General features: G+C 42.7%; 1 protein-coding gene and 1 non-coding gene across 3 annotated transcripts in view; both read right to left on the reverse strand.

The window, feature by feature from the left end:
* Positions 1-22,586, reverse strand: part of LATS2 (large tumor suppressor kinase 2) — a 90,957-nt gene that overhangs the window by 31,112 nt on the left and 37,259 nt on the right. The gene's annotated exons all lie outside the window — the stretch shown is intronic.
* LOC111727452 lies at positions 6,430-6,535 on the reverse strand. The gene has a single exon (XR_002775012.1). It is a non-coding gene; the product is annotated as a U6 spliceosomal RNA (small nuclear RNA).

The following is a 22,586-nucleotide window of genomic DNA, read 5'->3' on the forward strand; positions in this document are numbered from 1 at the left end:
AATTCTCTTGCCTCAGTTTTTCTATTTTTAGTAGAGATGGGGTCTTGCTTTGCTCAGGCTGGTCTCGAACTCCCAAGCTCAAGCAATCCACTGCCTTGGCCTGCCAGAGTACTAGGATTACAGGCGTGAGCCACTGCATCCAGCCTGTCTTAAATTTTAGATGATTGGGTCTCCTAAGCTTTTGTGTAAATAAACTCAACTGCTGCTAGATTATAAGATCAGGAAGTTTTCTGTAGTCAGGCGCAGTGGCTCATACCTGTAACCCTAGCACTCTGGGAGGCCAAGGCCCATGGTTTGCCTGAGCTTATGAATTTGAGACCAGTCTGAGCCAGAGTGAGACTTCATCTCTCAAAGTAGCGGGCTGTTGTGGTAGGCACCTGTAGTCTCAGCTATCTGGGAGGCTGAGGCAAGATAATTGCTTAAGTCCAAGAGTTTGAGGTTGCTGTTAGCTTATGATGCTACAGCAATCTACTGAGGAGGACAAAGTAAAACTTTGTCTCAAAAAAAAAGACAAAGTTTTCTTTTCTGAAAAGGTAATGATGATCAATGTGGAGATAACAAAAATACTAAGAAATATTTTGCAAAAAAATGATTAACCCATTATTGATTGCTAGTGTGATCAATTAAGTTTGAGAACTTAAACCTCTTTTTATTCCAGTGCATTTCATTATTATTCCCCATTCTGAGCCCAGTCTTAAGACACCTACTTTACATTTACTTATCATAATATGGTTGCATGTTCAGCAGTGCTTTTGCAGTCTTGCATCCTTACAGTACTAAAATAAATCCTTGGTTGGCTTAATATCTGACTACAGAATTACTTTCATTATTATATCTTTAAATGCTTTTATTTTTAAAGGTATGCTAAACTCTTAGGTATTGCTATTATTAGGTACTTTCTCTCAAAAAATCACACTCCAATTCTTTTTAAAACAATGAAAACCCATAGAAAATAACATACAAACACACTAGGAGAACCAGCCTTTAGCAGGACACATCCTGTTCCATTCCAGTGTTTTGTACGTGTTGTGTATAGGCATGAACTTGCATGTACATAGCCCAATGTTCAGGGCTTAGGGAACCAGCAATAGTGGGCTTCTTGGTCCTGCCTCCAGCCTGGCAGGCACACATCTGCTTTGGCAGGAAGCTCTTTGCTCTGACAGCACTGGGGATGGGGGTATAGGAGTATCTATGCAGCTGGCCTGATCCAAGGGATCTGAGAGCCAGCCAAGCCCAACTACAGCTTGCACAAGAGCTTTCTGAGGCAGGATTTTCTCTGTCTCACTCCAAAACACTCCCCTACCAAGACATTCCTGTTTTTAAGGAGGATAACAGGTACTCTAAAATTTAGCTTGTAAAATTCACCCAGAAAATAAGCAAACACACAATCCACAGGGGCAGTTATCATGCGCCTTACCTTCTCCAAGTCTCTAAAAGCAGTGTTTTCCAACCTTTTTTTTTTGAGACAGAGTCTCAAGCTGTCACCCTGGGTAGAATGCTATGGCATCACAACTCACAGCAACCTCAAACTCTTGGGCATAAGAGATTCTCTTGCCTCAGCCTCCCAAGTAGCTGGGACTACAGGCGCCCACCACAATGCCCAGCTATTTTTTGGTTGTAGTTGTCATTGTTGTTTGCCAGGCCCGAGCTGGATTCAAATCTGCTAGCTCTGGTATATGTGGCTGGCACCCCAGCCATTGAGCTATAGGCGCCGGGCCTTTTCCAACCTTTTTTATCTTACAGCACACTTGAACCTATAGTTAAACTTCTACAGCACACTTAAATCATGCTGATCAAAAAAACAAACAAAAAAAAAAAGAAAAAAGAGGAAAAGAAAGAATATACTTACTGCGTTTTGAACTTCTTTTGAAAATAATTTAATTAATGATCTTTAAAAATTTTCATAGCACACAAAAGAACCTCTCATGGCACATTGGTTGAAAATTGCTAATGTGCTAAAACAATCCCTATTTTCCAAGGAAAACCATCTCAGGCCAGGCCCCAGTGTCCTGAGTGCTTGAGGAAGTAAGGAGGCCTTTGGCAGACAACACAGAAATGGGGCATTCCATAGGAAAGATGGTGTTCGTCCCATAGAAGATAGAATTCTAGGAACATTTTGGGAGCCATCAGTCAGAGGAGTAGGTAGAGCCCTGTTTTCTCAACACAAAGGCAACCTAATGTTAAGTCAGAGACAGGCTCAGCGGTAAAGGAATAAATTGAAAAAGGCTGAGAGGGCAGCGTGGGGTAGGGCTTAACAAAACTGGTGGACAGGAAAAGACTGCATATAGAGAAAAGCGCAACAGAAAACCTCTGACCTTGATGGGGTGTGGCCTAGGTTAGACACATGCAGAGAACCAGAGCCAGCCTTCCAGCACCACAGCCAGGCAGGCCCACACTGACCAGGGCTGCACACACCCAGGTAGCAGGCAGGGGGTTTCCCCCTGGTCCAGGGTAGGTTCAGGCCAAGGGTCAAGAAAAAGGGCTTACCAAGTTCATCTGCAAACTTCATGTTGAAATTCCAGTGCTGTCCTTGACAGGTACAGAAATAAGATACTAAAGATAAGGTAAGAAAAGGCTACCTGATCACTTGTCTGCTGGAGCTCAAGAAATGCTACTCAATGGTAAGGAGAATTAATTGAGGTTTTATTTTGCACTTTTGCTGAGAAGTCTATCTTTAGAGAAACAAGGTATTCATAAAGGAAAGGATTCAGTTTCTGCCTCAGCCCATGATGCCTGAGAGAAGAAAATCACTGGATGGGCCAGTGGTCTGTGAGACAAGCCAGGAAATCTATTGCTGGTGAGCAAAGAAGCAAACTACGCCCAAGACACTCATGCAGTTCATCCCCTGTACTTGTCCTTGAAAAGGCAGGATTGTCTTGTCCTATAAATTAAGTGTTGTGATGAGACTGACGTTTATAAAGGACTAAGTTGTGTCACAACTGAGCATTAAGATAGCCAAAAAATAAACCAGAGTTATCAGAGCTGAAGCACAAACAGCTTAAATGTGACTCTAAAATAGATTTCCCCTATTTGGGTTATAAGCCAATCCTGGCTCCTGAAACTAAGTCAGCTAAATATGTGGGAAGACTGGCTGCTCTTCACTTCAGGCAAGTGCTGCCTGTAAAAAATCCTGCCATCTCTGAAGGATCCACTTACTTGAAAATAGCACATATATTTATCTCATCCAAACACAACTTTGTCACAGATATGGAGGCTTTTTAATGAGGAGCTGTTCTTGTGTCCCTGGTGCCTGGAGCCCTCTGAGATTCATGCTGGTGAGGATGGTGGGCTTATGAGCTTCCAAGGAAGGGGATGTTGGGTATTGATTGCACAGAGCTAACTAACCTGTAGTTATTTTTAAAATGTTCCAGAAAATTAGAGGTTCATCCAAGACGGAAGACAGCAATCTGCTACACTCACAAAGTGCCCTGGGAAGAGTCAGTTTATAATGTAATTTGGTAAGATAATGTAAATATTTTAGTTATGAAGTATGGTAGCAAAAACATTCCCTGAGTATATAAAGTTTCTAGGTATTTTGTTGGGAAAGTTACAGCTGTAATTTTTTTTTTTTTTTTTTTTTAGACAGAGCCCCAAGCTGTCCCCCTGGGTAGAGTGTCATGGCATCACAGCTCACAGCAACCTCCAACTCCTGGGCTCAAGTGAGTCTCCTGCCTCAGCCTCCCAAGTAGCTAGAACCACAGGCACCCACCACACCACCTGGCTATTTTTTTTTGGTTGCAGCCATCATTGTTGTTTGGAGGGCCTGGGCTGGATTTGAACCCGCCACCTTAGGTGTATGTGGCGGGAGCCTTAGCCACTTGAGCCACAGGCGCCGAGCCACAGCTGTGACTTTGAAATTGATACATATTTCCAAAGGCTCAGAATCTCTGTAAAAGTTTCCATTTTCCGACAATGATTTAAAATCTAATCATTATGTTTAAAACTGGACAGGGACTCTACCAATTAGAATTTCTTCTTTTATTCTATGTTGCTGACTGAAGTGTCAGGACAGGCATTGCTAAATAGTATTAATTGTATAGTCTTTCTTTCTTTTTCCTTTGAGACAGTCTCACTTTATCACCCTGGGTAGCATGCTGAAGCATCATCATAGCTCACAGCAACCTTAGTCTCTTGGGCTCAAGCAATCCTCTTGCCTCAGCCTTTTGAGTAGCTGAGACTATACACACCCACTACAACACCGGGCTATAGCATATATTTTCTTATTTATAATCTGTGTGCAGATTTTAATTTTTAAATTAAAAAAAATTTTTTCTTTAACCTTTCTTAGAACTTTGTTTTTTTTATTGTGCACATTAGGTGAGATCCCACCTCATGCCCTCCCTCTTTCTGCCATATACCCTCCCCCCTCCTGCTTCCCTCTGCCCCTGAACTGGACTATAATAGTGTTTTGTTGTTCTTAGGAACACATAATTGTTTCTATATTGATTTCATATTAGTATGTAGTACAGTGTATATTCATCTTTCCATTCTTGCAATACTTTACTAAGGAGAATGCATTTCAACTCCAAGTAAATGTAAAAGATGTAAAGTCTCCATCTTTTTAAAGGCTGAATAATATTCCATGGTGTACATATACCATAGTTTGTTAATCTACTCATGGGTTCATGGGTACTTACATTGCTTCCACAACTTGGCAATTATGAATTAAGCCGCAATAAACATTCTAGTGCAGATGTCTTTGTGGTAAAATGATTTTTGTTCTTCCCTAGTAATGGGATTGCAGGGTCAAATGGAAGGTCTACATTTAGGTCTTTGAGGATTCTCCATACTTCTTTCCAAAAGGGTTGTATTAGTTTGCAATCCCACCAGCAGTGTAGAAGTGCTCCCTTCTCTCCACATCCACACCAGCATCTGGTGTTTTGTGACTGTGATGTGGGCTAAACTTGCTGGGTTTAGGTGCTATCTTAGAGTGGTTTTGATTCGCATATCTCTGATGATTAAAGATGATGTGCATTTTTTCATGTAATTGTTGGCCATTCGTCTATCATCCTCACAGAAGTTTCTGTTCAAATCTCTTGCCCACTTAATAGGGAAGGTTGTTTGCACTTTTCTTACTGAGTTCTCTGTATATTCTAGTTATCAGATCTTTGTCAGAGAATCAATTTTTGTCAATGGTAAGACGTGCAGGTCCCAGTTTCAGTCTTCTACATGTGGATAACCAAGTTCTTCTCCCAGCACCATTTGTTTAATAAGGATTCTTTTCCCCAGTGCATGTTTTTGTTAGGCTTATCAAAGATTAAATGACAGTAAGTAGCTGGGTTCATCTCTAGATTCTTTATCCTATTCCAAAGATCTGTGTCTCTATTTTTGTGCCAGTACCATGCTATTTTGATCACTATAGCCTTGTAATATAACCTGAAGTTTGGCAATGTCATGCCTCCAGAATTCTTTTTATTTCTAAGGACTGTATTTGCTATTTGCGGTTTCATTCTGATTCAATATGAATCAAAGTACTATTTTTTCAAGATCTTTAAAGTATGACATTAGTGCTTTGATGGGGATTGCATTAAATCTATATATAGATTGCTTTGGGTAGTACGGACATCTTAACAATGTTGATTCTTCCCAGCCATGAGCTTGGTATGTTCTGCCATTTGTTGACATCTTCTGCTATTTCCTTTCTCAAAGTTTCATAATTCTCTTTATAGAGATCTTTCATGTTTTTTGTTGTGTATCTTCCCAGGTATTTCATCTTCTTTGGTGCTATTATAAAAGGAATAGAGTCTCTGATTTTTGTTCGTGGCTTGACAATTGCTTATGTATACAAAGGCTACTGATTTGTGGGTATTGATTTTGTAACCTGAGATGCTGGTATATTCCTTGATCACTTCTAAGAGGTTTGTAGTTAAGTCCCTGGGGTTTTCCAGATATAAAATCATGTCCACTGTGAAGAGGGAAAGTTTGACCTCCTCTGCCCTCACCTGGATTCCTTTGGTCTCCTTCTCTTGCCTGATTGTGATGGCTAGGACCTCCTACACTATGTTAAATAGCAGTGGAGATAGTGGGCATTCTTGTCTGGTTCCAGATTTGAGCAGAAATGCTTTGAGTTTGACTCCATTCAATATGGTATTGGCTGTGGGTTTGCTGTAGATAGCCTGTATCAGCTTAAGGAATGTTCCTCCTAAGCCCATTTTCTCAAGTGCTTTTATCATGAAAGGATGCTGATATTGTCAAGCCTTTTCTGCATCAATTGAAAGAGTCATATGGTCTTTGCTTTTTATTCTATTTATGTGGTGTATTATATTTATAGATTTGCGTATATTGAACCAACCTTCTGCTTCTCTGGGATAAAACCCACTTGATCATGGTACATAATCTTTATAATGTGTTGTTGTACTCTATTTGCTAATATGTAGTTGAAATTTTTGCATTGATATCATTAATGATATTGGTCTATAGTTTTTGTTTAAAAATATGGAACGCTTCATGAATTTGTGTGTTATCCTTGCACAGGGCCACGCTAATGTTCTCTGTATTCTTCCAATTTTAGTGTACGTGCTGCCAAAGCAAACACTAAATTTTTAAAATTTTTATTTAATTTTTTAGAGATAAAGTCTTACTTTGTTGCGCAGGCTGGAATGCAGTGGCATTATCATTAACTCACCACAGCCTTGAACTTGTGGCTTAAGCAAGCGGACTACGGGTAGATGCCCCCACACCAAGCTAATTTTTTAATTTTTGTAAAGATAGAGTCTAACTATTAACTATGTTGCCCAGGCTGGTCTAGAATTCCTAGCCTCAAGTGTTCCTCCCACCTTGGCCTCCCAAAGTGTCAGTGTTACACGTGTGAGCAACCACCTGGTCTCACATTTTAATATGTTTAATATCAAATAGAATGGCATATTTAAAGACTTACCTTGCCTAAGAAGCAAGAATAGCTTTTAGTCTGGGCATGGTGACAGACTGCCTGAGCAATAGTGAAACCCTGTCTCTATTTAAAAATAGAAAACTAGCTGGGTCTCATGTGGGAGCCTATAGTTCCAGCTACTTGGGAGGCTTAGGCAAGAGGATCACTTGAGCCCAGGAGTTTGAGGTTGCTGTGAGTTGATGCAATGACACTCTCCCCTAGGGTGACTAAGACTCTGTCTAAGGAAAAAAAAAAAGAACAGCTTTTACTTAGTACAGATTATAAACACACTGTTCTCTGCCCCATTTGACCTAGGAAGAAAGGAATTATTGATGACACTTCCTAAAGCTCCAGGGAGTGAACCTGGCCGTCTGATGCTTCACAGCATTGTGGCGGGTGCCTGTAGTCCCAGCTACTTGCCAGGCTGAGGCAAGAGAATCGCTTAAGCCCAAGAGTTGGAGGTTGCTGTGAGCTGTGACACTACAGCACTCCATTCAGTGCAATAGCTTGAGACTCTGTCTCAAAAAAAAAAAAAGAAAGAAAAGGTACAGTAAAAATACAGTATAAAAAATAAAAAGTGGTTCACTTCCACAGGACACTCAGCATGAATGGAGTTTACAGGACTGGAATTTGCCAGGGGTGAGTCAGTGAGTGGGTGGTGAGTGAATGTGAAGGCCTAGGGTATGAACAATGCCTTCTTCCGGATACCCCCTGAAGGACCTGCCTGAGGCGATTTTACATTTACTTTCTTTTTTTGTAAGTAGAAGGAATATATTCTAATGAGAAATAATACTACAATATAGTAAATACATGAACAGGTTAATAGTCATTTATTATCAAGTATTGCATACTGAACATACTGCATGTGCTGTACTTTTACATTACTGGCAGTGCGGTGGGTTTGTTTACATCAGCAACACTACAAACACAGAAGTAATGTGTGTTGTACTATGGTATTATGACAGTTTGGATGTCACCAGGCAACAGGAATTTTTCAGCTCTGTTATTGACATAATTTAATGGGACTACTATCATATGTGTGGTCCACTGCTGACTAAAATGTTATGTGGTACATGACCAGATTTCCATATTCAGAAAATAAAGCCTTGGCTTGGCGCCCATAGCACAGTGGTTTGGGCACGGGCCACACGCACTGAGGCTGGCAGGTTCAAACCCAGTCTGGGCCAGCTAAACAACAATAACAACTGCGACAAAAAAATAGCCAGGCATTGTGGCAGGTGTCTGTAGTCCCAGCTACTTGGGAAGCTGAGGCAAGAGAATCACTTAAGCCCAAGAGTTTGAGGTTGCTGTGAGCTGTGACACCATAGCACTCTACCAAGGGTGACATAACAAGAGACTGTCTCAAAAAAAAAAAAAAGATAAATAAAAGAAAATAAAGCCTTAATAAAAATGCCATCACCCCTACCCTCCCATGCACACACACACATATATACACATACACAGACACCCCCCACTCTGCTGGTGTCTGAACTCAGAAGCTGCTCATTCTTACTTACCAGACTCTTGTAGCTTGGTGAGATTCCCCTGCCCCTAGAGCCCATCCACATTGTCACCACTCAAGGTCTCTTTTCACTGCTCCAGCTTGCAGTGCTTACTCTAACTACCGTGTAGGCCACACAGAATGGCTTGCCACTCTGGAAGAACATAGTAGGAATAGGTGGCAGTCTAACTCCCTGAGGCCCTTGCTCATACTGCTTTCTGGGCCTGGAAATGTCAGCCCACTCCCAACTCTGCTTTGGCAGATGCCCATACCTGTGTAGGTTCAGCTCCAGTCTTAGCCCTACCACCAAGCCCTTCTTCACACTCCGCCCTTAAATCACCCAGGAGGACAGCTGAAGGCTCAGTCTTTTGTGTACTGGAATGCCTCGTGCGGTACTCAATGGCGTATGTGTTGCCTGCCCCCACTAGAATGTGAGAACACTTACTGAAGCCACTACTCAGTCACAGGGTCAAGAAACACATCAACTAAGTGCATTAATGTACATAGTTACCATTCAATAAAAAAAAAAAAAAGGAAAAAAAATATGGGGAACTCAGCAAAAAGTATGCTGAGTGAAAGAAACTAGTCACAAAAGATTACATATTGTATGATTCCATTTGTATGAAATGTACAGAATGGGCAACTCCAGAGACAGACAGTATTAATAGATTAGTGGTTGCAGGGGATAGGGGTGGGAAGACATGGAGAGTGACTGCTAATGTGCACAGGTTTCCTGGGAGGTGATAAAAATGTCCTGGAATTAGATAGTGGTGGTAGTTAGACAACTTTAGAATATAATAATAAAAACATTGTTAAAAAAAAAAAAAGAAAAGAAACACATCAACTGAGGGCCCACCACGTGTAAGGCACCCTTCTATGCCCTCGGGAGACAGCACTAAACAAAGCTGAGCAGCACGTATTTTAGAAGGACTAACAACCATCACAACAGTAAAAAGTACAGATGGTGTCTGTGGCAGGGGAAAGTTTTATAAAGGACGTCTGAAGAAGGCCTTTCTAAAGTGGAACCTGGGAGCCCAGACCTGAAGGTCTCTGCAGGAAGTGGGCACCAGCAACTGCAAGGGCCCTGACGAAGATATGAGTATGACAGAGCAGAACAGGGGTGCGGTGTGGCTGGGTGGGGTAGGCCAGCTGCCGCCAGGCTGAGCACAGGGAACTTTGAGGCCACCAAGGCTGCTCTCACTCTGCAGGAAACACTGTATTTTGCATAAAAGCTCAGGACCCACTCTCATGACTAATCCAACATGAGCTACATGATGCACTCCTGTGCCCTGAAATACTTCACAGTTCTGAATGCCGGTCATAATCTTTTAACACTGATTTTAGGATTCAGTAAGGGATGACAAACCATAGTTTGAAAACTCACCAGTACAGAATTATAGTGATGCGTGCAGCTGTGTCTCCAGCCACATGGGCTCACTGAGAAAGCCTACGGCAAGCCAGGTGCCTGCGGCTCAAGTGGCTAAGGCACCAGCCACATACACCTAAGGTGGCGGGTTCAAATCCAGCCCGGGCCCGCCAAACAACAATGACAGCTGCAACCAAAAAAAAAAAAAAAAAATTGTCCAGACGTTGTGGCAGGTGCTTGTAGTCCCAGCTACTTGGGAGGCAGAGGCAGGAGACTTACTTGAGCCCAGGAATTGGAGGTTGCTGTTAGCTGTGATGCCACAGCACTCTACCCAGGGGGACAGCTTGAGGCTCTGTCTCAACAACAACAAAAAGAAACCCTACAGCACGGTGTTCACAGGCAGGCAGTTCTCCAGGGACTCTTGCTTGGGTTCTCAGGACGGTCCTGCAGACTTTGGCTCTGCCTACTCCAGACCACAGCTTTTGGAGGTCTCCTCCATCGGAGAGAGAGAGCATGGGGAGTGGTATTAGTAGAACAACTCAAGACTAAGAAAGAAACAGAGCCAGGAACTATGCATACAGTCCCTTATTCTCATAACTCTAAAATGTAGGTATTCATGTTTTATCAAAACCATGAGTTTCAGGTTCAGAAAGAGTACAAGTCCCAAGTTCACATAGTCCATGGGAAGGTCTGAATTCAAAACCTAAATAGTCAAAAGAAGTCAAGGTCTCTAGCAATCAGAAGACTTCACTAAAAAATGAGGGACCTTCATTAAAAAATGAGAGACCATTTCACACCCATTAGATTGCAAACAGTCCAAACTCCTAACACAAGTAGGTGTTAGCAAGAATGGAGACAGACTGCACTGATGAAGTGAAGAAAGGAGTATAAAAAGGTACAACCACACAGGATAGTCAGATAATATCTAAAAACACTGAAGACACTCAAATCTTACAACTCTAAGATTCCAGCTGCATCCTCTAGAAGTTCCCCATGTTTGTGCAAAGGGACATAAAAAAGAACACTCACTTGCACTTCTGCCAGTAATGGGAAAGTAGAAACCATCTAGAAGTCCACTGGTAAAAAGTGGGATAATTATACAAGGTAACAAGTTTCAGCAGTTAAGATGAATCAGAACCTCATCTGTCAACATGACTAAAATGCAAAAACAAATGAATGAAAAAGCACACTGTAAAATCATCTGTATATTTTTTCCAGAACTTGTAAAATGATACTACAGATTAGCTACAGCAGGTACCTGTAGCAGAAGTACAGAATGTGAACGGGCCTGAGAAGATCAACCCGGGACACTGGCTGCCTTAGGTGGGGCAGGTGGGGGAGTGCAGAGAGGCTCTGTGGCATGAGCCACAGAGTATTTCTTGCAAAAGTCTTTGAAACAAATGTAGAAAAATGTCACATTGTTCTCTCCACTTTTGTGTTTGAAATATTACACATCATCAGGCACCACCAAATGTACTGCATGTAAGACAGAGGCCCAGGCCGTCTGTCTCCCAGCCCACGCTTTCTCCCAGCCTTGCCCTGCAGCATCTTGACGGCTTTTTGGGCGAAAGCTGAGCCACATGTCCATTGTACCTGGCAAAGAGAACTGTGTGGTGCTGTGTGGTAACAAGATGGTCACAGGACTGCCACTGAGTGTGGGTGATAAGAAGACTTTGGAGCAATACATACCCAAAGAACACCACATCACCTTGTTTCAGGACCATGCATGGTCCTGCCTACTTCCTTTCACATCTATGTTGGCAGCTATTTTGAAATATCTGCTTTCATTTGGTCTTTTCCAAAGATTGAAACCAGCTTTTTAAAGGTGAATATGTGTCAACTTCTGGTTGAAAGTCAGAATTCACAGATCTTCTCTACCCTCTCCACAGGTCTTAGATAGTCATGAAATCTGCACTATGACAGTTGGCTGCAAGTGATCTGGTTGGAGGTATATTTCCCATAATAGGAGACTTATGCTTTTTAAACTGGTCACTGTACCCACAGTGGCAGAAAGCCAGTAAAGACAAGAAAATATATAACAGGCGGCGCCTGTAGCTCAAAGGAGTAGGATGCTGGCCCCATATGCTGGAGGTAGAGGGTTCAAACCTAGCCCCAGCCAAAAACTAAAAAAAAAAAAAAAAAAAGAAAAGAAAATATATAACTTGTCAGGTACAGCAACATTTTCTCTGAGAATAGGCAATTTTGCATGGTGGACTGACTCCATGGGACCATGCTACTGGTGGAGACTGCCACTGTAGCAATTTCAAGAAATGTATTCTGCTCCTTTCCTAACTTAGGAAAATCCAGGGGCAAAATACTAGCTGGTTATTATAGAGTTAGCAGAATTCCCAAAACAATAGTCTTTTTTGTTGTTGTTTTTAGATACAGGGTCTGGCTCTGTTCCCCAGGCTGAAGTGTAGTGGTGTTCACTATAACCTCCAACTCTTAGGCTTAAGCAATCCTCCTGTCTCAGCTTCCAAAGCAGTTGGGCCTATAGTGCATGCCACTATGCCTGGGATCTTGCTATGTTGCTCAGGCTGGTCTCAAGCTCCTGGCCTCAAGCAATCCTCCCATTTTGCCTTCCAAAGTGCCAGGATTACAGGCATGAGCCAGTGCACCAGCCCTTTCTATTATTCTCTTAGAAAATGCCATTTATGGCTCTGTTGGGTAGTCAATAAATAAATATTAACACATGTATAAACTCTTGGTAGATTTTTCAAAGGAAATGGGCGGAATGAAGGTACAATTCAATGAACAGTGCTAATGAAGGGCAGAAGCTGTGCAAGACTCTTCACTTACTGAACTCCCTGTCAGTTCCCCATCACCCTGGGGAAAAAGCATTACAAGCTACACTGTAAAGATGGACAAACAGACTAAAACAGATCAGCTACTTACTGAAAGTTACCAAGATAACATGGATGGGGGTGGGAAGAGAAGCAGTGCTAAGTACTTGGTTCTATTACAAAGAAACTAAGAAAGGTACAGAGACCTTTTCCTCATGGTCTCTGCTGTAGCGTTTCATTCACTCAGAACTGGGAATAACTAACCCAAGAGTGTATAACTGCATTCTTGCTATGGGGGATACAATGGTGACAGAGCAGGAGAAAGTTTCTTTGCTTGTGGGCACTGTGTTTGGTGGTGGTAGAAGTTCTTACACTCAAAAGCTGCCTGCTGGGGCGAGTCAGGCCATCTGCTGCTTTCCAAGGTTGCCAACTCTGCTCGGTATGTTTGGCCAATTGGATCTTTAAGTTATCCTGACTTGATACCTGATAATATTCTCATTTCTTAGGCTATGATTAATAAAATACTAATTTCTACATCTTAAAAAGTAAAATATCAGTATTTTGGTAATTCCAAAGTCCATGGAAAGAGCCCACATTTTCTGAACACAAGATCAAAAACTGACAAGGCCATGGTTGGGTTTTTGGGGTTTTTTTGCAGTTTTTGGCCAGGGCCAACTTTGAACCCGCCACCTATGGTATATGAGGCCAATGCCCTACTCCCTTGAGCCACAGGCACCACCCTGGGTTTTCTTGAAGGCTACATCCAGAAGGCCTTGCCAGAGCGCCACATTACTGATATCTCTTTCATGTTTGCACTGGAACATTCTCTTTATTTACTTTCTGAATATCCTTTTTCTTGTCCTTCCATCAAATTTGTATTTAAAAGCAAAGTAAAGAAGCAGGTGTGATTAAAGTACCAAATAATACAGGAAAAACAGATACAAGACAATTATGATTTACAAAAAACAAGCTGGGCACTGAGGTCATGGGCAGAAGAAAGGTACACAGGCTGCTCCTAGGACTCCCTGGACAGGAGGGGCTCTCCCAAGTTCAGCGGCTTTCCTTGTTTCCCCACAGCTGAGAAAAAAACAGGACAGTCGGCAATGCAGATGGCTATTTCCTCAGGCCACACGACCCCTCTGAACCAGACTGCACTACTGAAACACACTTGCTACAGACAGCAATAACACAGCCAGGTCACCTGAGCCAAAGAAACCACTTTTGGGTGCTGTCAGAGCCTGGTTTAGCTAGATCCTTGCTAAGGAACTGCTACGAAGGAAGCAATTTTGAATGAAAACTGTATGCTTGATTAATATTTGTTAGGAAGCCATACTCCAGGAGAGTTTTATGACAACTCCCTGGGGTCACATAGCGCCACTAAGGAGATGCTTTGTGAAGCAGCACATACCAGCCATCCCCTAATCAGACTACAACAGTATCCGCTGACAGTAACTAGAAAATGTGTTTCCGCAGCCAGCACTGCTACTACCAGCCTTCAAGTCCAACTTCAGCAATAAAAATAAAGGATCACAGAGCCCAGGAAAGGAGGAATAAGTTTAAAAAAAGAAGATGATGATGATTTGCTGAGTGACTTAAGTTTACAGATTCAAACAAATGAAAACTCTTTTCTCAGAAATTCACAAATGTAACATAACATTCTTTTTCCAGCTGGGATAATTTAAACTATTCTAAGATCTCATCTGTTTTATGACAATTAAGTTAGTTTTGAAAAGAGGTACTGACGACGTATTTGTTGGCTGGCCGACAAGTGTCAACCGAAAACTCCAGGAGGGCAGACCAGGTCTAGTACCTGGTCCCTGGGGCCTTACAGGACCTAGCATACAGCAGGTGCTCCACAGATATAGTAAAGCAACGGCTAGTACTGATTAAGAATTCCTTCTGTGGCTCGGCACTTGTGGCTCAAGTGGCTAAGGCGCCAGCCACATATACCTAAGGTGGCGGGTTTGAATCCAGCCTGGGCCAGCCAAACAACAATGATGGCTGCAACCAAAAAAATAGCCAGGCGTTGTGGCGGGTGCCTGTGGTCCCAGGTACTTGGGAGGCAGAGGCAGGAGACTTGCTTGAGCCTAGGAGTTGGAGGTTGCTGTGACCTGTAATGCCACAGCACTCTACCCAGGGGGACAGCTTGAGGCTCTGTCTCAAAAAAAAAAAAAAATTCCTTCTGTTTTGCAAGTATGGCATTCTGAGTGAACAATATAATTTTCTTGGTCCAGTAATGTTTAGACTATTACTAAAATGAGCCACCCTGCAGGTGGCCTGCATTTTGAAACCAACAACAGCTAATGACTGGTGTGTTAATGGTTAGGAACACATCTCTTTACTCTTCTTCCATCCTTGCTCTGAAGGGTTCTGCTGTCAGCTGCTAGATAAAGCAACAGCCAGCTGGAGGTGACCTAGAGTAAAACCAAGTGCTTCTCGAAACCAACAACAGCTAATGACTGGTGTGTTAACTTCACGGTGAGAAATTTGCTAGAAAATCTCTCATTTGTAAAATTCCACAGAACACCTGAACTAACTCTCCTCACCACAGGCAGAGTCCTTAATTGCCTACCTGTTTTCCATTAAGTCCAGTTTCCTAAAAATAAAACTTAAGACAAAAGAGCACAATCCATGGCTCAGAAGAGGGTAACTGTGGCACCAGTTTACTTACCAGGAAAAACATACACAGCCAGCTCCACAGAGAAAACATGGCACAGCTAGAAACAAACTCACCCTCAGTGTGAGTGCTGCTCTCCAGGTCTCCCTCCCAGACTTCTAAGAACTCTGTAGCATCACAGCAGTTACAGGAGGTGACCACTGGCAAAGCTCTCAGCAATGTGTATGGCACTGAAAAACAGCTGGAAACACGAAGTGACACACCAAGCCTGGCCCCAGCAACCTCACATAGGGAGAAATGAGCACTCTACCTAGAGCTGTGTCTTTCTGGGGTTTGGTAAGTTTAAAAAACAAACAACAACAACAACAAAAAACTATGATTCACAATTTCACAAAAATAATACTTGCTCTTACTTATAGGTGATATGTCTGTTTACACTGCTACTTGCAACCCACAAAACTGATTATTTCATTCACTCCAGTATGTCACTCTGCAGTCTGAAAAACACTAAAAGTGTCATCAGCAGCCAACATCTTCCCTCCAAAAGAACCCTCATGTCTTTGTATTGATAATGTGAAGCTTCTAAAAATGCTATCACTTCAATCAGTGCCATGGTTGGTTTTGTATTCTCTAAATTTAGAGCTACCATATACAAGTAGGAAATTTCAAGCTGATTTGGTTTCATCTAAATTGACTTCACTCAGTTTGAATAACATGTAGAACCATTAGACAGTTTTGACTCTAACAGATTTTTAAGTTGGTAGGTATATAAATGACAGGTCAAAAAGATCTCCAAAACCTAAGACATTTCCTAAGACACGTGTTTAAAATATCTAGAAAGTAAACACTTATTTTTTTTTTGAAACAGAGTCTCACTATATCACCCTCAGTAGAATGCTGTGATATCATAACTCACAGCAACCTCAAACTCTTGTTTGAACAATTCTCTTGCCTCAGTCTCCCAAGTAGCTGGGACTACAGGCACCTGCCATAATGCTTGGCTATTTTTTTGGTGTAGTTATCATGGTTTTTATCTGGCCCAGGCTGGGTTCAAACGCGCCAGCCCCAGTGTATGTGGCCAGCGCCCAAGCCTAAATAAAAAAATATTCTCTGGAAATAAGCAAAGGCAAGTTTCTTCCTGGCTTAGAATGGACTGCCCTATGTACAGCAGTCACCCCATGCAGGTGCTGAGCTAGGTCTGCCACAGCACTGAAAACATTTATAACTCTCTACCTGGCCAGACAAGAGCCAGGTATTGATACTAAAAAGCACAACTTGGCCACAGAGCAGCACTGTAGGAGGCATCCACAGTTCAGAAGGGCAGGGGACAGCTCCAGCCAGGGCCAGGGGCTCTGATGAAAGGAAGGGCAGGGGCTGCCCACACTCTGCTTGGGCAGCAGGGGCCAGAAAGACTGTGGTCATGAACTCTGATAGCCTTCACAAAGGGCCCAAGAATGACAAGCTGTTTCACACCAACACCAATACCCTCAGAACACAGCCCTGAGTCCCTCTGTCTGACCAACATTCCTTTCTGGTGTTCCTCAGCCACCCTCTTATGGGACCTATCCTGTTAATGGCCCAGCAGGTAAGTGTCTCAGAACCACATGTCCTGAGTTCAAATCCTTGACCAGCAACCTCCCCACGTGACCTAATTAAGTTCCCTAATCACCATCTCTGTGTTCTCCCCTGTGAAGGAGATCTGATAACCACATCTACAGTGCCTAGTCATGCCTGGTACACAAAGTATTTCATAGTGTTAGCTGTTATAATCACAACACACAGCTGATAGGTTTTTAAAAATGAATTTGTTAGGCTCAGCGCCTATAGCTCAGCAGCTAAGGGCAACAGCCACATAAACCAGAGCTGGTGGGTTCATGTCCAGCCCAGGCCTACCAGACAACAATGACAACTGCAACCAAAAAAAAAATAGCCAGGCGTTGTGCAGGCGCCTATAGTCCCAGCTACTTGGGAGGCTGAGGCAAGAGAATCGCTTAAGTCCAAGAGTTGGAGGTTGCTGAGAGCTGTGATGCCACAGCACCCTGCCAAGGGTGACAAAGTGAGACTCTGTCTTAAAAAAAAAAAAAGAATCTGATATATTAAATCATATTATATTCTCACTTTAATTTTCTATTAAATATTGCATTGCCTCTAGGTACAGGGCAATTTACCCAGGAAGCACCTCTGAGAAATTTTGCCAGAAAAGCAATCTCTCCAACCAAAATAGCATTTTTAATTTGTAAGATCTTGTTACCAACTACTAAGAAGTGTTAAGAAAAAAAAATGACCACAGATTTCTCTCAAACACAGCTAACTGGCCACAAATGTCCTGCTTCCAACACAGGACTTATACTGCCTGCAGGTAGTCAGAATTCCTGCCATCAGTCACAGCTAGACAGGATCTGACTCTCTACTCTCTGACTCTTCTTGTGCTAGAAGGACAAGAATGGCTCTTCTCCACTAAGAACACAGAGTGTCCACCATACGACCAGGCACAGAAGGTGACACTGGCACCATACAAAGTGCGCAGCCCTGTCACGCAAGCAAAGCTCCCAAAGGCACAGCCATTCCTGCTCACATGTAGCCCAGGTGACCACACTTACCGTGTCATGCTACAGTGTAGCCATGACGTTATACCAAAGAAGTGCTCTTTAGTGGTACACTAAATTCATGTTATTATCTTCAAGCTACATGTCAGTGGTTGGGAACCTGTCCTTGGTTCTTTAAAAATTAAAAGGTATCTCTTGATATACTGTCTGAGATCTAAGAGTTCAGGAAAGAGGAGGCCAGATGTGGGTAGATGAAACAAGACAGCCCACACGCGAATCACTGTTGAGGCTGGTCAGTGGGTATAAAAGGTTCGTTATTTCGTTCTATCTACTTTTGAATATGTTAAAAATGTTTCCTAATTAACTGCTTTTAAAAAAAGCATTTCTGTTACGTACTTTTTAGCTCTATATACTAGAGAAAACAAAATTATTTTCCAATAATTATTTTCCAAGTTCTCACTCCAATGTTTTTAAATTCAACACTGTCCAGGCTTCCCCACCACTACTCAGAGCCACCCAAGCCTCTGGTCCAGGGGGCAGTGCAGCTCTCAGGGCACTTGCTCCAGGCACCTTGCACAGTGCCCCAGAAACTAGTTCTGTCACAAGGCAATAGAAGGTGAAGACTAACTCCTCCCCCTTCTCAGTTGCACACACTATTCTGACAGGGAGAAACAAAGACCTCTACTTGGACTATTTCCACACTTTCTTCCTCAAAGTAGCAGATTTTATGATTTGTGACAATAAACTCAAAGGGTAATGACCCCAAGGTGAAATAGGAAGATAAAATAAGTGAGAAGACTAGCTCAGTGAGTTCTCAAACTTGTTGAGAAGCTTAGAAAAAAATGCCAATGCCAATACACGCAGGACCAATGAAACCAGAATTTGTAGAAGTGGTGCCTAGGGTGTTTGTGTGTACACACACATGTGCATGAATGCACACACGTGTGTGCACGTGTGTGCCGTACATGCAGACGTGCATGTGAGGTGTATGTATGTGTGTGTGCTCAGAACTCCCTGGTGATGGTGACTCTGACTTGTGGTCAGGGTTGAGAACTGCTGAGTGAGGCCATGCATCTACCTAGATGTTTCAGAACTCTCCAGACACAACCCCTTATCTTTTCTCTCCCACTAGCTTTGGAAGCCTGACATCTCACTTTCAGACGGCACTGTTAGAAAGTCCTTCCTCCTATCAGGCAAAGATGGGTCCCCATGGACCTTGCACCCACTAGCCTGCATTCTAACCCTATAAAACGCATCTTGTCCCACTCTTCAAATGTTTGAAGAGATAAAGTGAACAGCACCAAATCAGAGAAAAGCTTTCTGTTTATGGTAAAGATGCTTTAGGAATCCTATATTTATTACCTGAGCCAGAGAAAAAGTAGGGAAAAAGAGATGAGGATTATGACAGAAGCAAACACAAGGACAATTTTAGATGGGAAATGGGGATTTCATTTGTGTTTTTGTGAAACTAGAGTTAGTATAAACAGATTATTCACCCTGATAGAGAATAAAAGATATTATGGTCACAAAGGGATTTTCCAGATATTCTCTGGGGGGAAAATCCACAATGCTCTGCTTTAAAAGAAATAATCACTCTTCCCATGATCTTGGCCATATACAAATAAGTAATAAAAAGTCCCCTCTTCACTCTCCAGCTATTTGCTCTGCCAGTGCTACTTTGGTCCTCTCTTATCAGCCACACGAGGAGGTGAGGAGGTGTGCGGCCAGGTCCTGGCTGGGCTCCTCCAGCCCAACCCTGTAATTCCTCACAGCATCTCCACGCAGCTCCTCCACTTGAAGCCTTACGTGTGGCAGGCCACTCCAGAGCCTGGGGTATCCATTTCACTAAACCACATTTTCCCTGTTTCAACACTGAAGCAGGGCTGTTCCAGATGGCTCCCAAGTCCCCTGCGGGCCCTGGGACCAGCTCTGGTGGAAGATAAACAGTCAGGGCTTCTACTTTTCCACGAAAGCAAAAATGCAATTTTTAATCTTAAAGCTTTTCTTGGTTCTTAGACATTGAAAACAAATTTTAAAAAAATTTAAAGAGGCTCGGCGCCTGTGGCTCAAGTGGCTAAGACACCAGCCACATACACCTAAGGTGGCAGGTTCTAATCCAGCCCAGGCCCACCAAAAACAACAGTGACAACTGCAACCAAAAAAAATAGCCAGGTGTTGTGGAGGGCGCCTATGGTCCCAGCTACTTGGGAGGCTGAGGGAGGAGACTCGCTTGAGGCCAGGAGTTGGAGGTTGCTGTGAGCTATGATGCCGCGGCACTCTACCCAGGGGGACAGCTTCAGGCTCTGTCTAAAAAAAAAAAAAAATTTTTAAAGAGACTATCTGAGCTGAATAGAACACAACTGTAAAAGAGACAGACCCATGGCTTCCAATCTGCGACCTCTGCTTCACAAAGCAGAAGCCTGAGGGGCCACTTGCATTGATGCTAGGCAGGAGCCCAATGGGGAGTCTGATGGGGAACCCAACTCATCCTGAACCATCTGTGCTGTAGAGCCCACGCTGCTTGTTAGGTGGGAACTGACATTCACAGTGAGAACATTCAGTTTCAAGGCTTTTGAAATTGAGGATCAACAACTAAGATCTTAGAATTTCAAAAGGATGTAAGGGATGTCCAATTAATGACACATTTTATACTACTGGCTAAGAAAACAATCAGGGAACTTTGGAAATAATAAGCAGGCGCGCCCCTACAGTGAGTTTACAGACCTTCTCAGAGAAAGGTTAAAGAATCTTACTACAAAACAGGAAACACCAAAATGGCAGCTTGACTTGAAAAATAATAGGAAGGAGTTTTAACCAAAGAAAACAAATGAAGATGGAAAGAAGTAGCAACTCATAAAATGACAAACTGAATGTCTTCATGAAAAATCAACTGCTGGCAAAATTACAAAATGGTATGATTCTAGTTGGTTTTTTAAAAATAAAGCATACACAGAGACTAAAAAAATACTTACCAAATATTAATGTTGAAATGTAACCCTTTTTTTTTCTTTTTTCTTTTACACAGAGTCTCAACTCAGTCACCCTGGGGTTGAGTGCCATGGCATCACAGTTCATAGAAACCTTAAACTCTTGGGCTCAAGTGATTCTCTTGCCTCAGCCTCCGGAATAGCTGGACTCCAGGTGCCCGCCACAATGCCCAGCTATTTTTAGACAGGGTCTCATTCTGACCCAGGCTGTTCTCAAAGCCAGGAGTTCAGGCAATCCACCCACCTCGGCCTCCCAGAGTGCTAGGGTTATAGGCATGAGCCACCAGGCCTGGCCAATACCACACTCCCTGAATTACTGTAGCTTCAGGGTCAACTACACCATAATCTAGTCCGGCGTGTTTCTTTACACCCTCTTTTTTATTCCACAATAATGTTCTATAGTCCAAAGTCTTGAAATTAGATTAAGCATTCTACCTATGCTTTTTCTTTTTTTTTGGCTGGGGCTGGGTTTGAACCTGGTATAGGGGGCTGGCGCCCTACTCCTTGAGCCACAGGCACCGCCCTTCCACTTATGCTTTTCTTAAATTGCTTTTGCTATCCAGCTAGGCCCTTTACAGTGCCATCAGCATTAAGAATTAGCTTGTCAATTTCCAATGTTTTTTGTAAAGCCCGCTGGGATTTTACTGTGTTGTGCCAGATCTACAGGTAAATTTGAGGACTGGCATCTTAACATTACTGGGTCTTTTGGTCCGTGGGCATAACATAAATTTCTCCACTTACTTAGATGTTACTTACTTCATTCAGCAATGGTTTGTAGATTTAGGGGTACAAATCTTACTTATCACATATTTTGTTAAATTTATCTCTAAATATTTCGTGTTTTTGAAAGCTATTGTAAATTAAAATGCCATTTAAATTTCAACTGCTAAGGTGTTCTAAGGTGTTCATTCCTGGCATACAGAAAGAACATTTTATCTTCTGACTATACTAAACTGTTATAGGAAATTATTAGTTCTGATAGATTTTTGTAGATTCCTTAGGATTTTTTATAAAAAGGGATCTTGTCAAATGCAAATAAAGTTTTACAGCTCAGCGCCTGTGGCTCAAGTGGCTAAGGCACCAGCCACATACACCTAAGGTGGCGGGTTCGAATCCAGCCTGGGCCCACCAAAAACAACAATGGCGGCTGCAACCAAAAAACAGCCAGGCATCGTGGCGGGCGCCTGTGGTCCCAGCTACTTGGGAGACTGAGGCAGGAGACTCACTTGAGCCCAGGAGTTGGAGGCTACTGTGAGCTGTGATGCCACAGCACTCTACCCAGGGGGACAGCTTGAGGCTCTGTCTCAAAAAAAAAAAAAAAAAGATAAAGTTTTACTTCATTTCAATCTGTACATTTTTCTTTCTTTCTTTTTTTTTGAGACAGAGTCTCAAGCTGTCACCCTTGGTAGAGTGCAATGGCATCACAGCTCATAGCAACCTCAAACTCTTGGGCTTAAGAGATCCTCTTGCCTCAGCCTCCAAGTATCTGGGACTACAGCTACCCACCACAACATCCAGCTATTTTGTTGCTGTTGTTGGAGGTGTCATTGTTGTTTTAGCCTGCCAGGGCTCCAGCCTCCTTGTATGTGGCTGGCGTCCTACCCACTGAGCTACAAGCGCCGTCCATTTTTCTTTCTTTTTTTCTTCACCTACTGCACTAACTAGGCCTCCAGCAGAAGATAAAAGAGGGCATCATGACTTACACGGATCATTATTAAAGTTTTGAGACAGACTGTGTTATGGTCCACTATTTCACTGCCATGAAATAGTTGACAATTTGCTTTTTGATTCACCCATGCAAGTTTCAACTTGCTCAGCTTATCAGTATTATGAAGGGGGCTTCATTTCCATCTGTGCAGATTTTACATTTCTTGATTTCTGTGCATTTCAAATCTTTCATAATGACCCGTATTGCCAA

Source organism: Otolemur garnettii, unplaced genomic scaffold, assembly GCF_000181295.1.
Source record: "Otolemur garnettii isolate 467f Iridium unplaced genomic scaffold, OtoGar3 scaffold00106, whole genome shotgun sequence".
Classification (NCBI taxonomy): Eukaryota; Metazoa; Chordata; class Mammalia; order Primates; family Galagidae; genus Otolemur; species Otolemur garnettii.